Source organism: Canis lupus, chromosome 3, assembly GCF_011100685.1.
Source record: "Canis lupus familiaris isolate Mischka breed German Shepherd chromosome 3, alternate assembly UU_Cfam_GSD_1.0, whole genome shotgun sequence".
Taxonomy (NCBI): Eukaryota; Metazoa; Chordata; class Mammalia; order Carnivora; family Canidae; genus Canis; species Canis lupus.
Window position 1 is genome coordinate 83917173 of NC_049224.1, and position 16531 is coordinate 83933703.

The 16531-nt window shown below is 39.2% G+C and overlaps 1 long non-coding RNA gene across 7 annotated transcripts in view; it reads right to left on the reverse strand.

Annotated features, from left to right (window-relative positions):
- Window positions 1-7195: 7195 nt before the first annotated feature.
- LOC111095306 overlaps window positions 7196-16531 on the reverse strand; it is an 80785-nt gene continuing 71449 nt past the window's right edge. For all 7 annotated transcript variants that reach the window (XR_005357332.1, XR_005357338.1, XR_005357337.1 and 4 more), the window contains 4 exons: window positions 12276-12524; window positions 10362-10448; window positions 9447-9530; window positions 7196-8938 (listed from right to left, as the gene is read on the reverse strand). This is a non-coding gene — a long non-coding RNA (uncharacterized LOC111095306). The remainder of the gene's footprint in view (window positions 8939-9446; window positions 9531-10361; window positions 10449-12275; window positions 12525-16531) is intronic.

Consider the following 16531-nt stretch of genomic DNA (forward strand, 5'->3'; position numbering starts at 1 on the left):
ATCTACCTGATTGGAAAAGGAAAAAAAAAAAAAGATTAAGTTCCAGATTTTCAGAACTTTGGGAAAATACTTCTGGCTCTTTCATTGCTCTTATTATCTGTGCCTTACATTAAACTCACATGTACATATAGCTACTAGCCTGTAAAGAGCTTGAGGACAGAGTAAGCATTTGATTCATCTGCTAAAGAGTTGGTGTTCGTTAAATATCTACCGCATGAATTAAACATCAACTGTCTCTCCTGATTTGTTTCTCTCTCAAAAACAAAACACAAAGCAAAAAAAAAAAGAAATTTAAGTTAATTTAGGGCTGCAGGTCACTGGGTTTTGATGAACTGAAGTCTTGCAAGTGTTGAGGTTTCTACTATATGTTACAAATTCTCTTTCGTTAAGGAAGGTTGAAACTTAAGAGAATCTGGAATTCCCCAAGAGGTTCTCATTTGGAACTTACAACCTAAAACTTGAAAGGATTTAATCTTGAATTTTCAGGAATTAGATGATCAGAATAGAGCAGAAAATAATAATAATTTAATGATAATAATAATAAAATCACTGATACCTAGTTAGCATGTAACACATTTCAGTTAATCTCACCGAAGTATGAAGTTGGCATTGTTCTTATGCTCATTTTATAGATCAGGAATTTAAGGCACAAAGTGATTAACAGGCCCAAGGTCATACAGCTGGGCTATGACACACCAAGATTTAGCCCCACACAGTGTGGCTCCAGAACCAACACGTACCTCCCTATTTTACAGTGGCGATATTGCTAGCAGTATTCTAGGGACAAAGCACTGTAAGCAGAGGAGGCCTGTTATCTTGAGGCCCTAGAGTTACATCAAGGGACCTGGGCTTGATTCCTGGATCCATAATGATATTTTGGCAAAACGTCAAGCAAACAAGCAAGTCATCTTTTCTGGACCTCAGTTTTCCTAACTATAAAGTGGGGATAATAATACCAGCCCCAAATCTACATCACAGTTACCTAAATTGAAATGAGATCATGTATGTAACAAACTCCTTTGAAACTATAGAGTAAACTCCCATGATTATGACTTCCAAGATAATAGAATCTCTACACTTAGGTTGAGAAAAGGGTAAGGAGTACATATTAGTCTGCTCCAGCTGCCATAACAAAATCCCACAGACTGAGTGGCTTATACAAAAGACATTTATTTTCTCACAGTTCTGGAGGCTGGGAAGTCCAAGAGCAATGGTGTCAGAAGGTTTGGCTTCTCCTGAGGGCCTCTCCTTGGCATCCAGATGGCCTCCCTCTAGCTGTGTACTCACATAGTCTTTCTTCAAGTCTACAGCCTTGTTTTCTCTTTTTGCATCCAAATTTCCTCTTCTTTTAAGGACACCAGTCAAATTGAATCAGGGTCCACACTAAAGGCCTGATTTCAACTGAACCACCTCTTTAAAGAAACTCATCTCCAAGTACAGTCACACTGTCAGGGTTGGGGTTTCCACATATGAATTTGGGTGTGGGGTCACAATTCATCTCAGAACAAAGAAAATCTCTTTAAATTAAAGGAAGTGTTAGCTATACCCACTGCCTCATAAGAAGTGGGTATAATAGGGGCACCTGGGTGGCTCAGTAAGTTAAGCATTGAACTCCTAATTTTGGCTTAGGTTGTGATCTCAGAGTCCAGGGATTGAACCCCATGCCTGGCTCTGAGCTCAGCAGGGAATCTGCTTGAGAATTATTTCCCTCTCCCTCTGCCCCTCTGAGGGCTTATGCACACACTCTCTCTCTCTCTAAAATAAATAAATAAACATTTTTTAAGTGGGTACAAGTAGGTGATACAGAGATGTTCAGAGGATTTATGCCCCAAATTCTGAACAGCCCAGATCACCCAGGTCATCATGAGACTTGAAGCAGAATCATACAGCCAATTATCTTGATTATCCTCATTTCACTGCAGTGATAGTTCGGGGATTATGAGCAGTCTTAGAAAAGAAGATTAATTATAATGGCAAATTTCACCAAAAAAGTCTAAAAATAATTTCAAGTATGTTGCCAACCCTACAGGTTATTGAACATCTTTAGACTGGAACTAACAAAAAAAAGGGCTTCTAAAATTAGAGAACTCTACATCCTGTATGGTGGGAGGGATGAAAGGGTAAATTTGTCTCTAGCTGCGTGTGATAATGTGGCTCTGTAGTTAATTGATGCTTTCCTAGTCCCATTCCTTTGCTTAGGCATACTCCTCTGTCAAAATCCCCTTTCCTTGACCTATTAAAAAAGGTTGAATTTAAATACCACCTTCTCCATGAAGCATCCTTCGATCACTGCAGGAAGGGATCTTTTTGTCTGAAAGTCATTTTATTTTCTTATAGCTTTCAGAATGACTTAGGAGTAAAGACTAAGTTCTTACAACAAAAAGATAAAGAAGTAGTGTGGCTTAAATAAGATGAAAGTTTATGGCTTTCTGTCGTAAGATTCCTGAAATGAGCAGTCCAGGTTGGTCCCCATCATTTAGAGACCCAGAGTTCTTCCATCCCTTGGCCTCACCATACTCTCAATCATTGTCCTTTTTCACTTGGTTGAAGCTGGGTCACAAGCACAGCTCAGGAGAAAAAGAAATAGCAGAGATCTAGGGCTAATGATGTTCTTTGATTGATTGATTATTTATGTTTGTTTGTTTGTTTGTTTGTTTGTTTGTTTTAAGTAGGCTCCACATTTAAGCGTGCAACTCAGTGTAGGGCTTACACTCATAACCCCGAGATCAAAACCTGAGCTGAGATTAAGAGTCAGATGCTTAACTAACCAAGTCACCCAGGTGCCTCTCAATGTTTTTCTAAATGAAAGAGGCAACATTTGGAAATATCATTTCTGCTCACATTCCTGGGTAAAAACTGTCTCATGGCTATACACAACTGCATAGAAGGATGGTATGTTTGTCAAGGTTCTCCAGAAAAATAGAATCAATGAGACAGATAGATGGATAGATGATAGATAGATGATTGATAGATAGATAGATAGATAGATAGATAGATGATAGATAGATAGATAGATAGATAGATAGATAGATAGATAGAAGATTCATTATAGGAATTGGCTCATGTGGTTATGGATGCCAGGATTTCCCCTAATTTGCTGTCTACAAGTGGGAGAACCAGGAAAGACAGTGGGATAATTCAGGTCAAGTTCAAAGGCCTGATAACCAGGGGAACCCAATATCTCAGGGCAGAAAAGGATGGAGGCATCAGCTCAAGCCAAAAAAAGTGCAAATTCACCCTTCCTCTGCCTTTTTGTTTTATTCATGCCCTCAATGGATCAGATGGTGCCAACCTGCACTGATGAGGGCAACCTTTGCTCAGTCTACCTGTTTAAATGCTAATCTCTCCTGAAAACACCCTCACAGACATACCCAGAATTAATGTTTTAGCAGCCCTCTGGATATCACTGGCCTAGGTGACACATAAAATTAACCAGGACAGCTGGAAAATGCAGTTTCTCACAAGAAGACGGGGAGGCAGATCTTGTGGATAGCTGGCTGTCGCTGCTCCACATTCTTATAGCACTTCTTCTTAGAATTTCTTGCAAAGGTGTTTTATTTCCTCAACTCGTTGTAAACTCCAAAAGTGCAAGGATGACTGCACATTTTGCATCATGGCAGCTCAGTGCCCCACACATTAGTGTACAACGAAAAACAGTTGCAGGAGTCAACATTCACCTTTTTCCTATAGAGACTGTGAGTACCCAGTAAGATCTTTCTTCTTGTAATACTTTAATTGTAATGAATCATTTATAAACTTATCTTTTTAATATTCCTTTCTCCTTGTGTATACTATATTCTCTTGTGACATTGTAATTATAATGAAGACAGGGACCGGGCCCACTGTGTATTCTCACCTAGGAAGTACGCCAAAAATATTTATTAAATAATGAGTGAGTGTATTTGTTCAAATGGTGGTGCTGACTCCCTACAAAACGCAGGAGGGAAGGGTGATATTGAGGAGTGGCATACAGACTGGTGATCTCTCAGATACACAGCTAGTTGTAGATGTGGTTTTGAGGATGGCTTCTGGCCAATGAGCTATGAGTATGTGGGTAAAATGAAACCCATCACTTTCAGCCATAGGCTATGGCTCCAGTTCTTCCCATATTTCCAGATATAAAATTTATTCCTAAAAATACTTTACTTGGAATAGTCAATGAGGCAAGCCTTACTCCTGGGTGTTAAGGAAAAGAAGGGAAAAGAAAGAATCTCTGACTAAGATCATGTCACCCACCAAAATGCCTGAAATTGTCACAACTAAAAATTCATTATTTTTAATTTTTTAGAACCTGATGAAAAATTCATTTTTTTGAACTTTTAAAATCTGAGTCTTAAAAATGTTTTATGGTTAATGTGTATATAATAAACCATGTATATTTAAAATGTATAATTTAATGGTTTTACATATGTGTACACCTGCTAAAGCATAACCACAATCAAGATAATAAACAAATTCATCATCCTCAAAAGTTTCCTTATGCCTTTTTTAAATCCATTCCTCCCTTTCTTTCTTATCCTCTGCTCCTGACATCCTCATCCCCAGACAACCACTAATCTGTTGTCACTATGCATTTAGTTGTACTTCCTGGATTTTTATGTAAATAGAACCATACAATATGTCCTGTTTTTTCTCTTGTTTCTATCATTTACCAGAAGCATTTTGATATTATTTTATATTATAGAGTAGATCAATAGTCCTTTCCTTTTTATTGCTGAGTAGTGTTCCAGTACATGGATATACCACAATTTGTTTATACTTTCACCTGTTGATGGACATTAGGGTTGTTTCCAGCTTGGGGCTACAACAATTAAGCTGTTATGAACCTTGGTATACAAGCCTTTGTATAGACATATGCTTCAGTTTCTCTTGGCTAAATACTGAGGAATAGAAGGGCCAGGTTCACTTTTTCTATATCCTCAGGTTCCACTTTTTCTATATCCTCACCAACACTTGAGATAGTCTGTCTTTTTAATTCTAGCCTTAATAAGTATGAGTGGTGTCTCATTTGCCTGAAGCAAAAGTCCCAGAATCTGCTTTTAAATGGCACTTTAACATTGTGAAAGAACTGTGAACTGCAGTGGTAGAAGAACTGGTTACATGTCTTCACAATATCATTTATTTAGGTAAACTTTGTCAAAGACATTCCAGGGGATGGCACATGCAAAGACCTGAATGTATGTAAGAGCATGTGGGACAAATAACAAGAGTTCAACAATGCTAGAATACAGAGTGAGAAGTAAAAGATTGGCAAGAGAGAACTCCCTAAGAGCAAGCAATGGCCGGGTCATGAAGGGTATGGCATGCCCTGTAAATAGTTTAAGATTCTGATCCTTGAAAAGTGGGGATCCATGATGGTGGGGAATGCCATAAGCAGATTCATGACTTAGAACTGACAGCTCTGTAAGGAACAAGCTGGAGGAGAGGGGAGCCCATAGTAAAAGAGCCCTCTAAGAAGATTATTGCATTAGTGCAGCTCCTAGATAATAAGGATCCGATCTAGAATAGTAGCAGCAAGGGGAAAGAATGGGAAACAAGATACAAAGGAAAGAGAATTAGCCAGACTTGGGGGATCTTAAATGACTTGCAGGTTTTTGCTTTGGGCAGAGAGATAAGCAGGGTGTCTCCTGTAAAATAAGGAACAAAAATTGGAAAGCAGATTTGTAGCAGAAGATAACAAATTCATTCTAGAACCCTGAGATTAAGGGATCTCTGAATATGAAATCGGAAGCATTTGGAAGTCAGTTTTTGCCTCATTTATTCAAAACAAATGTATTATTATGGTTTATGTGCAAGGCATTGGAGACAGATGGAGTCATGTGGGGGTAGAAGTAAGATCAGAAAAAAAAAAAAAAAAAAAAGAAGAAGAAGAAGAAGTAAGATCAGACCAGGAATTAGATATCTTGGTTTCTATACCAGTTACTCGGTTGGCTAATTCGTTTTTGTTTACCTTACATAAGTGTCTTAAACTCTTAGTTTATTCATCTGTAAAATAGAGGTAGTAATCCCAGTCACGGACATTTGCAATATAGTAAAGAGCACTACTATATGAGAACATAAGATAGTGATTCAAAGTAGAAAGTGTTAAGAACCATAGAAGACCCATATAGGGTCCTGAAGACATAGAAGAATGTTTATTTCCAATTGGCTCTGGCCTCCCATTGCAACATGGCACTACCTATGGCCACACCATTCACAGCCACAAGTGAGGAGAGGGCCTTAAAGAATGAGCCTTAAATGAACTCCAGTGAGACAAAGAGAGGGTCATGTCACAGCGTGCGAATTGTGGCCCAGGCAGTGGGACAGCTGGAGAAATTTGTTCCTCCCAGAGGCCAGTGCTAAGGGACATCCGAGAGAGAACCCATAAAGTAGCTCAGGATCAGCATCACTCTGTGACTTTGCAGGACATCAGAAACTATTTATAGGTTTATAGGCTGCTCCTCAGCTGTGAGGGTGCTTGTGTTAATGAGAAGAGAGATTCTCTATACATCAGAAGACCAGTCTCGCCACCGCTATATGATAGCTAGGTGACCTTGGACAAGTCATTTTCCATCTCTGGTTCTCTTTCCCCTCATATAAAGAACAGGCTTAAATGACCGCCAACCCTGCCAGCTCTAACGACGAATGTCTTTATGAAGCCTTTGTGGACACACTGACCCTTGAAGGGGGAGCTTCTTCCCTTTGCTGATAAATATAGCCTGTTTGCTCAGCAAGATTAAAGAACGTAATAAATATTCAAGCCAGGCACTGTTTGGACTGAGGCACAGTTTAACAATGCTAATCTGCTGTGTGGCAGTCACAGCCTGCATCAACTTCACATATTTATAAAGATGCCCTTATCATCCAGTGTTTGGGTCAGTCGTAAACTCACATTTGCGTTGGTAACTTCATTTAGCTATCTCCTTGCCACTGGTTCGTTAGCTGGGGCTTAAGCACACAGCATAGGTCATCCAAGCAGAGGGAAAGTAACCCCCCCCCCCATATATCCTGAGGATCTAAATACCATCTCAGGACTACTACAAAATAGTCCAGGGTATCACTTTAGGGATCTGGATTTTTCTGAGAATAGATTCGTGGCTACTCTGGTCTGGGCTAATTTTGCTAACCTCCCCAGCTCAGGACCCTGGACAGGTGTACAGCACTGAATAAGCCGGAAGACGGGATGTGAAACCCTGAGAGTCGATTTGGTGGTTTGAAGAAAGCCGCCTTCGAACTTAAATAGGGCAGATATCTTTGCAAGCAACACAGTGGAAAGCTACCTCAGCCAAAATGTGCATGCTCTGCAGATGAGAGGGATGAGAGGCTGCTGCTCTCCCAAGAAGTACTCGTAAAGTTGGGGGGACAGAGAGGTGCTAAAAAACCCTCACCAGTATCTATTACTGTAAAGTGCCAGAAGCAATTATGATGTCATGTGTTGTCTAAAATTGGAGCAGTGAGACAGCTTGGGATGCAGTCAGAGCTAATAAACCAAATAAAATCCTTCGAGTTTTACTGCATCATATTGTTTCTTTACACAATTATAAGCAGCAAGGAAGGCATCTGCCACATTACGGTCGATTTATTCCTTCTTCATTTTCTCTTTTCTCTTTCCTTCCTTTGTTAAAAAGAAAGTATGTGAAGTGGGATTGGTTGGAGATAAATTTCAACAGTTACGGCAGGAAAAAGAGGTGCTATTATTTTTTTTTCAATGTCTTCCTGGATAGATATAATGTGACTTATTGTTGCGAGCCTTGAAAATAGACCCTGATTAAAATATGCTTTCCTGTTCTGTACTTCCTTTAGCATCAAGCCTCTGAGAAAGAAACAAAGAGTTTCCCATCTTAAATGAGCAAGAGAAAATAAAAAGGATGCCTGCCACTTGGGATTCGTCTAGTGAATTCTACCTAAGAAGGTCCAGCACAAGAGGGCTAATTTCTTTAAAAGGTGTTCCTTTAATCAGGTTCCTAAATTCAAACATTTGTTTCTTTAATTTCCTTTGGATCTGACAGCATTAAGTTGAGAAAAGTCAGGAGCTTATTTTTTCATTTTCCGTGTGATGAAAACATGCCTACTTTCCATGTGGTTTTCAGATGAGATCAGTTGACTTATTTCTCTTCAGTGCTGACAACAGGAATGCTGCAAGGGGAAATTTCAGGACCCAGAAGCTGCCAGGTTTCCTTGTACTCGTCCCCACTCGGCCAGACAAGCCAGTCCCTTAGAGTCTAACCAAGGAATTTATTCAGAGAGAGGGGTGGAGATATTTTGTTTTGTGTTTGTTTATTTCCCTTCACAAGCTGCAAAAATCACTGAGAAGTGATTAAAGAAAAGAATGATCAAAATATGCACCATCATTTCTTCTGAATCCCAACAACCTTCTGAGGTCAACTTATTTCTACTAACCTCAGGCTCCCTCCCTTTCTATCCAACTCTCTGCAGTCCTACATGCAAGAAGCCAATCTAGCATTAATTATGTGAACTGCATCTGCACACAGGTTGTAGGAGCTCTCAGACCACATCTGTTGAATGCCAAGGCCAAAAACACCCAACTCCACAGGGATGTTGTTTGCTATGCCCTTTTGGTCATCAGTAGATTGATTTTCATGTTCTGGCTAAACAAACAGTTAGCAATGCTGAGCGTTGTTTCTTGTTTTGCACTGAAGACCCAATTAGCAAACACGGTCAATGAACAGGTCGAGAGTTGAGGTTCAGATGGGCTTCTTGAGGCCAAACTTCTCCGTTTGAACAGCTTTCCACTGACCTTTGTCCTCATCACAGGTGATCTCCTGTGAAACATGTCACGAAACTCCATGCGTGGAGCCAGTGAGGAAATAAATCGTGGTTTATCCAAATGTCATGTGTCACTGCACAGACAAATCAAATGGCTCCAGAAAGATCATTACTGATAAAGAATGAACTGCTAGCACAGAAACGTAAAGATCTAGGTCAGGAAGGGTCTGAGCTGTAAGGAAAAATAAAATACACAGCGAATGTTTAGAGCCGGACTGGGTTAAGACTAGTTTAAACTGGATGCTACTTCTAACTCATGATAAACCAGCTCTGTGGGTCTTGGTATGTGGGTGATCACCTGTTAGCAAACAATAGGATTTCCTGTCATTGGCTGTAAGTCTGCCATTATAAATTCATATGAGATTTATAGTTTTCTGAGCCTTGTTGGCAGAGTTACGGGCCAATAACACAACAGGAATGGCAATCTGGCTAGTTGTCTTGCCCACCACACATTTTTTACAGATTATAGTCTTCAAGATGCCAAGGAGTTATAAGACCCAAATAATAAATCCACCAGAGGTCAGAGCTACAGGGATCATGTTAGACTCTAACCCATGAAACACACATGTGCTGACAGGATTTGTCTATCTATCTCCTGTGAAATGCTGTTGACTAGCAGACCCATTGCTATAACAGCTACCCAGAGGGAGAATAAATTAAGCACTGGTCCATCTACCTACCTCCTCTGTAATCCAACCATAGGAGTGGTCTGGAGTCCTCTCTCCCACCAGGTGCACCTGGAGTCACCAGCTGGCTGACACTGCCTTGTGCAAAAGGGGAGCAGAAGATACCCAAACAGCAAGGGTCAGCTCTCTTGGAGTGTTTATAGACTCTACAATTCATTATGCCCCCTCCTGTTAGGCAACACAATAGTGACAGCAATTAGAACAATGGAGAGGGTGGCCATACATGGACTGCCCTTTCATGAAAGGAGAAATATTTTCCCAAGGCTGGACTTCTCCAACCAAAAGCATTTGTGACCAGCTCCCAGCATTTTGGGTAGAAAAACAAAACCAACCTAAACAAATCTAACAACTACCCCTGACTTCATAACTCACACGCCTTTAGGTAGTCATACAGAGGAAGTGATGTGTGACAACATTCATCTAAGACAATCCTTGGAGCTGATCCCAAATTCTCAAGACCATCGATTTTAACTGTTTAATAGTTTTCTAATCAGCATTCTCCTTTTTCACTACCAGTGGTGTAGAGTCACCAACCCTTCATCAATTCCCTCTCTACAGAGGAACTGAGTAAAATGAAGCTAAACATTGTCTGAAATCTACCTCAAGGTAGGCAAAAGCCAATGTCTCTTCATACAATGTTCTAGTAACTTGGTTACTAACTGGGTTAAAAACTAATTTGGCTAGTAGCATAGAATCAACTTGGTTTATCATGGTCCACAAAAGAAGCTTCGTATCGTCAAGAAGACAGACAAGGAACACTACAAAATAACTCTGGTACCAGAGTAGCTTTGCCAATATTTACGTTCTGATTTTCCAACCAGATCACATCTACTGGCTCTCCTTTTGCCTTACTGATCCTCTTTCCAAGCCCCCTGCCACTGCTCAGTCAGTGAACACACTTGGTCCTACCTTCTCCTTTGCACCACATAATGGTGAAGCACAGATCTTGCTTACTAATCTTTCCTCTGTGCTGGCTGCCCAGAAAGCAGATGTATCCTTATATGCAAAGAGAAAGAATCCATAAGTTTGAATCTAAGGAAAGTTTAGAATGCCCTTTTTAACCCAAATATTCCCCTGCCTCCAATCCTACCATCAAGAGCCATTTGGTTGAGTCTTAAAGGATAGTTGTGTTTGATTTTTTACCAAGTCAATGTCACAAATAAATACCCAGTGAAAATATAGACCTCAATTCATAGAGCCGTCCGTCTACTGCCATTCAAGCACAAAGCCTGGGCTTTCCTTTTTTACAACATCTCTGCCCCTCAGGACATAAGGACCTCTACCCGATATTTGGGGACTCTTCTGTGTATCTTAGGCCACAGAGAAAAGTAGATGCCCCCCACCCAGAGCAGTTATATGGCCTCAGTGAGTTTCATCATCTATAATCCATAAGCTACCTGAGGCACTCTTCATGAATAGTCCATATCTCACAAGGTAATGAGACTAATGGCTTCACCAACATGGCTTTTCTGACTACCTGAAAATATGTAATTCTCTCCTGCTGGCAGCAAATGGTCTACCCACAAGGGTTGAGCTTCCAGGGTACTCCCTCAAGTTCTTCTTGGCTGCTCCTACTTAGTACTTACCCCACACCATCTCTCCTGCTACTTACTCCACACCTTCCTCCATTAATCATCCTTCCTACGTTCCTCCCCACTAATGTCATCCATCCTCCTCTCTGATTCTCCTCTCTTTCATTCAAGGACCTGCCTATGTGGTGTAGAAAAAGGAATAGTCTAGCTCCCTAGTTCTTACTCTATCTTCTTTCTAGCGTTTTTGGTTATGGTCCTATCTTAGGACCATAAGGACCCACTTTGAAGGTCAGAAAATAGAAATTGGCTGTTTCTTGCAGTTTCTAAAAGCAACATGGATGTTTCTGATTAATGGAATGGGGTGAAGGATGGGGATAGGATAATCATATAAAGGAAGTGAGGAAAGAGGAAACATGGACATTAATATCTCGAAATATTATCTGACTTCACCAGATATTGGCATTTAGCACTTGAAGAAAAGCAAAAAACTATGAAGTAACTGTGCTAAGTGATAGAGTACTCCCACTTACAGGGCTGTAAAAAAGTTAAAATAATACATGTCAAGTTACTTAACATAGTTCTTGGCACAAAATAAGCAATTAGAAAATGTTAGTTATTGTTGTTATTATCAAAAAGGAAGAAACTGAATTGGAAATAGCCTAGGGGAACACACACACACACACACATACACACACACATCTGGAAAACTCCACTACTGCTCAAGCTTAATGAAAGCCAGCAAAACTACCATCTTGGTTTTTTCTTCCTCACCAATTTCTCTTTGAATCAGCTTTTCTCTTATAGCAATTAGGAAGCTTCATCCTACTGACCTGCTACAAATTATTAGATCCCAGGGAAGTCCACTTTATCTGCACTCAAACTCTTGTTAATTTTTGGCCTATTCTTTATAAAATTTCCAACAGGGATTTTGCTGCACCTGTAATTATATCAAAACACTCTTAACAAAAATTCAACATCAGTCTGATATTGTAGCAGATAATGCTCCTTCAGAGTGGCACTATTAGGCCTCCAATGACAGGATGCTGAGTGGAGTGCTCCCCTCCAAGTCACAACAGAGACCCTTTGACAACAGGTAAATACTACAAAACTATTCATTAGAGCCTGCATATAACACACCATCACTGCAGGGAAAGCCAGTTTAAAATCATAAATGTCAAGACATAATTAGCTTAAAGGTCAGGTTTAATTACAGTTGTTGAAACTGAAATACACTAATTACTGCAACCATGTTGGAAAATTATTTTAATGGTTTAGAATGTTTTGTCGTTACCTTTGTTTTTACCAAATGATGGTTCTTATTGCTTGATGAGAAGGAAAAAAAAAAAAATTGGTGACGGGCATTTGCTTCCCTGCGTGGATGGAAGCAGAGAACAAAACAGAGTGCTGATGGAAAAGCCCACAACTCCAAACAGCTCTGCAGAACAGTTGCTCCGTGTTATTGTATTATTAATCATTTTCTTATAATCAGTTCTTTAGATATAATTTTAATGAAGCTTCAAGGAAGGCTCAATGCATTATACTGTAACAACAAAGGAAGCACATTTATCACTCGGTTCGTAGGTTTAATGGCAAAACAAATCAATAAATAAACAACTGGTGAGAAAATAACTCAATAAGTGGAAAAAGTTGTTTACCTGTAGGATTTCTAAGATTTCTACCGGGAATATTTATTGACTCACCTAAGTATTTTTGTTGAGTTTTTTATCATCTTTTTCCTTTGGGTTTCCAAAGCCCAGAAAGTTTGAACAATCTTTCATTTAATTTTATTTTGTTTTGTCTCCTGTTTTGTTTAAAAGGGGGGAAAAAAGTAATAATACCTTTCAAAGTTTGGCTCTGTGTTAAAAAAGAGAATAAAAGAAAAAACTGCACAAGGAATTTAAGTGATAAGCAACCACAAGTTACCAGAAGCTCCTCATAATTGGTAAGAAAAGGCCTTTGGAAGATATGGTCTGAATACTGATATATATCCCCATAGGGGAAAAGCAAGTTTTATGCAGTGCACTTCTGGTATGGAGATTAGCTCGCCTGAAGAGAACTGAAACATCAATTTCTGGAGGAAAAAAATATTGTTAAAATGAGGCAAGAACCTACAGAATGTGTTTTGTCAAAATGGAGAACAAAGAGCTAAGGAAACAGTGTTTTACTCTCTGAAAGACACATTGAAGGAGACAGTTTTAGTTAAGAGAGGAGAAACTGCATGACACCAAAGCATTTAAGTAGCTCCAAAGAACCCACTTGTGACAAAGCGAGAGCTGAGCTCTTTGCCAGGGAGCCACAGACAATGCAAGGAGAGTCTGCACTCTGCTCTAGTTCAATAATGGAAAAAGAAAATGACATTTAATTAAGAGTTGCCTGCCTTCCAGGTACTTATGACATTGAAATCAGTGTGGACATAAGGCATTAAAGCTGACATCAACATAGTTCACCCAAGAAGTCATTTACTTAAGATTTACATCCAACTGCAAAAGAAAAGTGAAAATTTATGAAAGGTTTCCATCTGGCAGGCTGTATCATTAGTATTCACACTGATAGCAGCAATGATTTAAATTTCTTAATCTAAGTGAAGATATACATCAAAAAATTCCCCTAAAATATGTCTAATAGCTCTAACTGACTTCTTTATTAGAGTCTGCCTGTGAAAAAAATGTCAGATATCAATGAAGAAGTCATCAAATGTTAATTTCAGTCTATTCAGCTAATAGAAATTCATAATAAAGTGGCATCATTATGGCTGAAACCCCCACCCAAACTCTCTGAAAGAGACACAATAAACTAAGTACTTTTCATTGCTTTAAAAAATAAAACCTGATTGCCTTGTTTGATCTGGTTATAGCAAGCATTTCAAGTCATAACAATGATTATTTATTAAATATCAATAGCTCTTTTGGGGGATGGAGGCGAGGGTGGAGGCAGCAGCCCTTGGCATGCGTTGTTCAGGGCCTATGAATAAATCCTGTTAACAGAGAGGAGGAAATAAGTATAAATCTCCTACTGCAGGAGAAGCACTGTGCCATCCATTTTTCTGAATTAAAGCACACTGTCACTACAAAATGCCCTCATGTTGTCAAAACAGGACTGTGTAAGAAGATAAACCCTTGATACCCTCTCTTAAAACTGTAGATAGAGAAGTGTTTAAAACAAAAAGACATGTGGTTTACATAGCAGAAAACAAAGCCAAGACTTAGCATATTTTCTGATGATACTGGGTACAGATTTAAAATATGTTCAACTTTAAAAAAGGTTAATACAATTTCAGGAGTTCCATGTAAGCTATCACAGAAATAAAGAAAAGAGCAAGAGTCCTACAATCAGGAGACAGGCTGACATTAAATTTGATTCCACCACATTTTAGCCTGTGACCTTGACAGCTATTTATCCTCCCTAGTCTACTGTTGTCCCCACCTGGAAAATAATGCTTAGTTCACAGGGTTGTTGGTCTATGAGTGAGATGTTAAATAAGAAGTTCCCAAAACAATGGTTCACAAGGAGTTTCTAGCTATGAAAAGTTCTTCAAAGTTCTCCACAGAACTGAAAATACTGTGTGCTTTGTGGAGTTCCTAGGCTCTTCCTAGGCCCACCTAGACCTAATAGTCTTAGGTACAGGAGTTGAAGGAAGAGGGTGTGACAGACACTATTAGCTATCTATACCACTCTTCCTCCTTGCTAAGGAAATGTCAGGTGCATCCAAATATGTCACAAAAATATGCCATGAAAATAGACCACTTCCATAATCTAGGAAATAACCATGATTGGTTTTATGTTGGGTATCTGTGATCATAATTAGCGCTATTAATCAAATACTTCTAGCTCTCTACCTTCCATGTACAAGACAGTCTTGCATTTCCTGGCTTTTCTGTGTTTTTTTGATGCGACTCTGTTATTAGTTATAATTAATGGATCAGGAATACAAATAACATTGAGATTTAATGAACTATGTGAAACGCTCTCTTTTCCCGCTGGTACAATAACCAGCTATGTTTAAGATGGTGGCTGCTTCCTCATCCTGAGTTCCCAACTGATGCAGAAAGAAATCCCAGTCAATTCATGATGGGCATGGAATGTGACTAATAAATAAACCTTTGTTGTTTCAAGCCACTGAGATTTTAGAGTTGTCTATTCCCATAGCAACTCCTGAACAATCCTTACTCCTGCAATAGATATTTCCTACTGGGACCAAATGAAATGAATAAGAAATGAAAAGAGAGAGATTAATGAGGGAAAAGGCCTTATTTGTCCAGTTTTTATGCAATGTGTGAGTATTTGATTCTATCAGAGCAAGGAGGGAATATCAAGGTAGACTTCATAGAGGAAGTAACGCTTGAAATGAAGTATGGTCTTAAAATACTTGAGAAGTTTACCAAATTGGTTGGAGTGGAGGATAAATGCATTTCAGACAGAGAGAGTAATTAAACAAGTACAGGAGGTCATACTCTCAAAGATTTGTCTAAAGAGATAAGCAAGATATCAGAGAAGTATTTACATAGTCCTTATGGCATTTGAACTTTATTCCATGGGCTAGGGGCTTTTCTCCTATAAAACCTATGGGAAAAACAAAAACAAAAAACCTATGGCAATTGTTATATGTCCGTGGACAATTCCAGATTTTGAGTGAAATAACAATGCCATCATCACCATCACTGATGTTAGCTGCCACACGGTGTATCCCATGACATAAAAAGATTGGCTGCAGCTTACACATAACCTCCTCTTTCTGTTCTATTGAGAAAAGAATACTGGAGTTCAAAATTGCGAGATCCCTATTTAAAAAGTAAATCACTAACAATCTTCAATTCCTTAACTCAATTAGTAGCAGATATTCAATTCACACTTTACAAATGATCCTCAACCACTGATCGGTCCTGACAAAGAACTTCTACTGCAGGCACTGGGACCCATCAAAGAATTATAAGCAGAGGAGTGACATGACTATAAATGCACATTTTAGAAAAAAATTTCTAGAAACAATGGATATAATTAATGGGGCAAGATGATGTCTAGGACATCACTTAGGAGACTGTGGCAATCACAGGCCATTACACCTTACATGGAAAAAGGCAAGAAGGGGCATGTGTCCATCTGCCAAATTCCAAGAGATGAAAATGCGTCTTTCTTGAGGTCTGTGGTTATTTGAAAAGTACCTTCAGATAAAGTATTTTTTTTTCTCCCAATAATCCCTCAGTAGAAGCACTTACTCACCTACTCCCACCATATGTGTCTCCTTGCTCTCTGTCTCTCTTCTCTAATCATTGCTTCATCCCTCCCTTGGGAGAACTCCTAAGTATGTTTTAAGACTTTGAGCAGTTGTACAGTTGGTGGAGCGGGGTATTTTTCCCTTTTTCTAGAAAACCATGGGATGACAACCCCGGTCAAGATAATGAGGCTCTGCACTAAGACAATGATAATGAAAGGAAGAAGAGATAAAACAAGTTGATGGTGAGCTTCAGAACTTGATACACCTTTATATTAACAGCAGAACCCATTTTTCTGGTTGAATTGTCAGATTCCTAGATTGTGGTAGGCACTCAA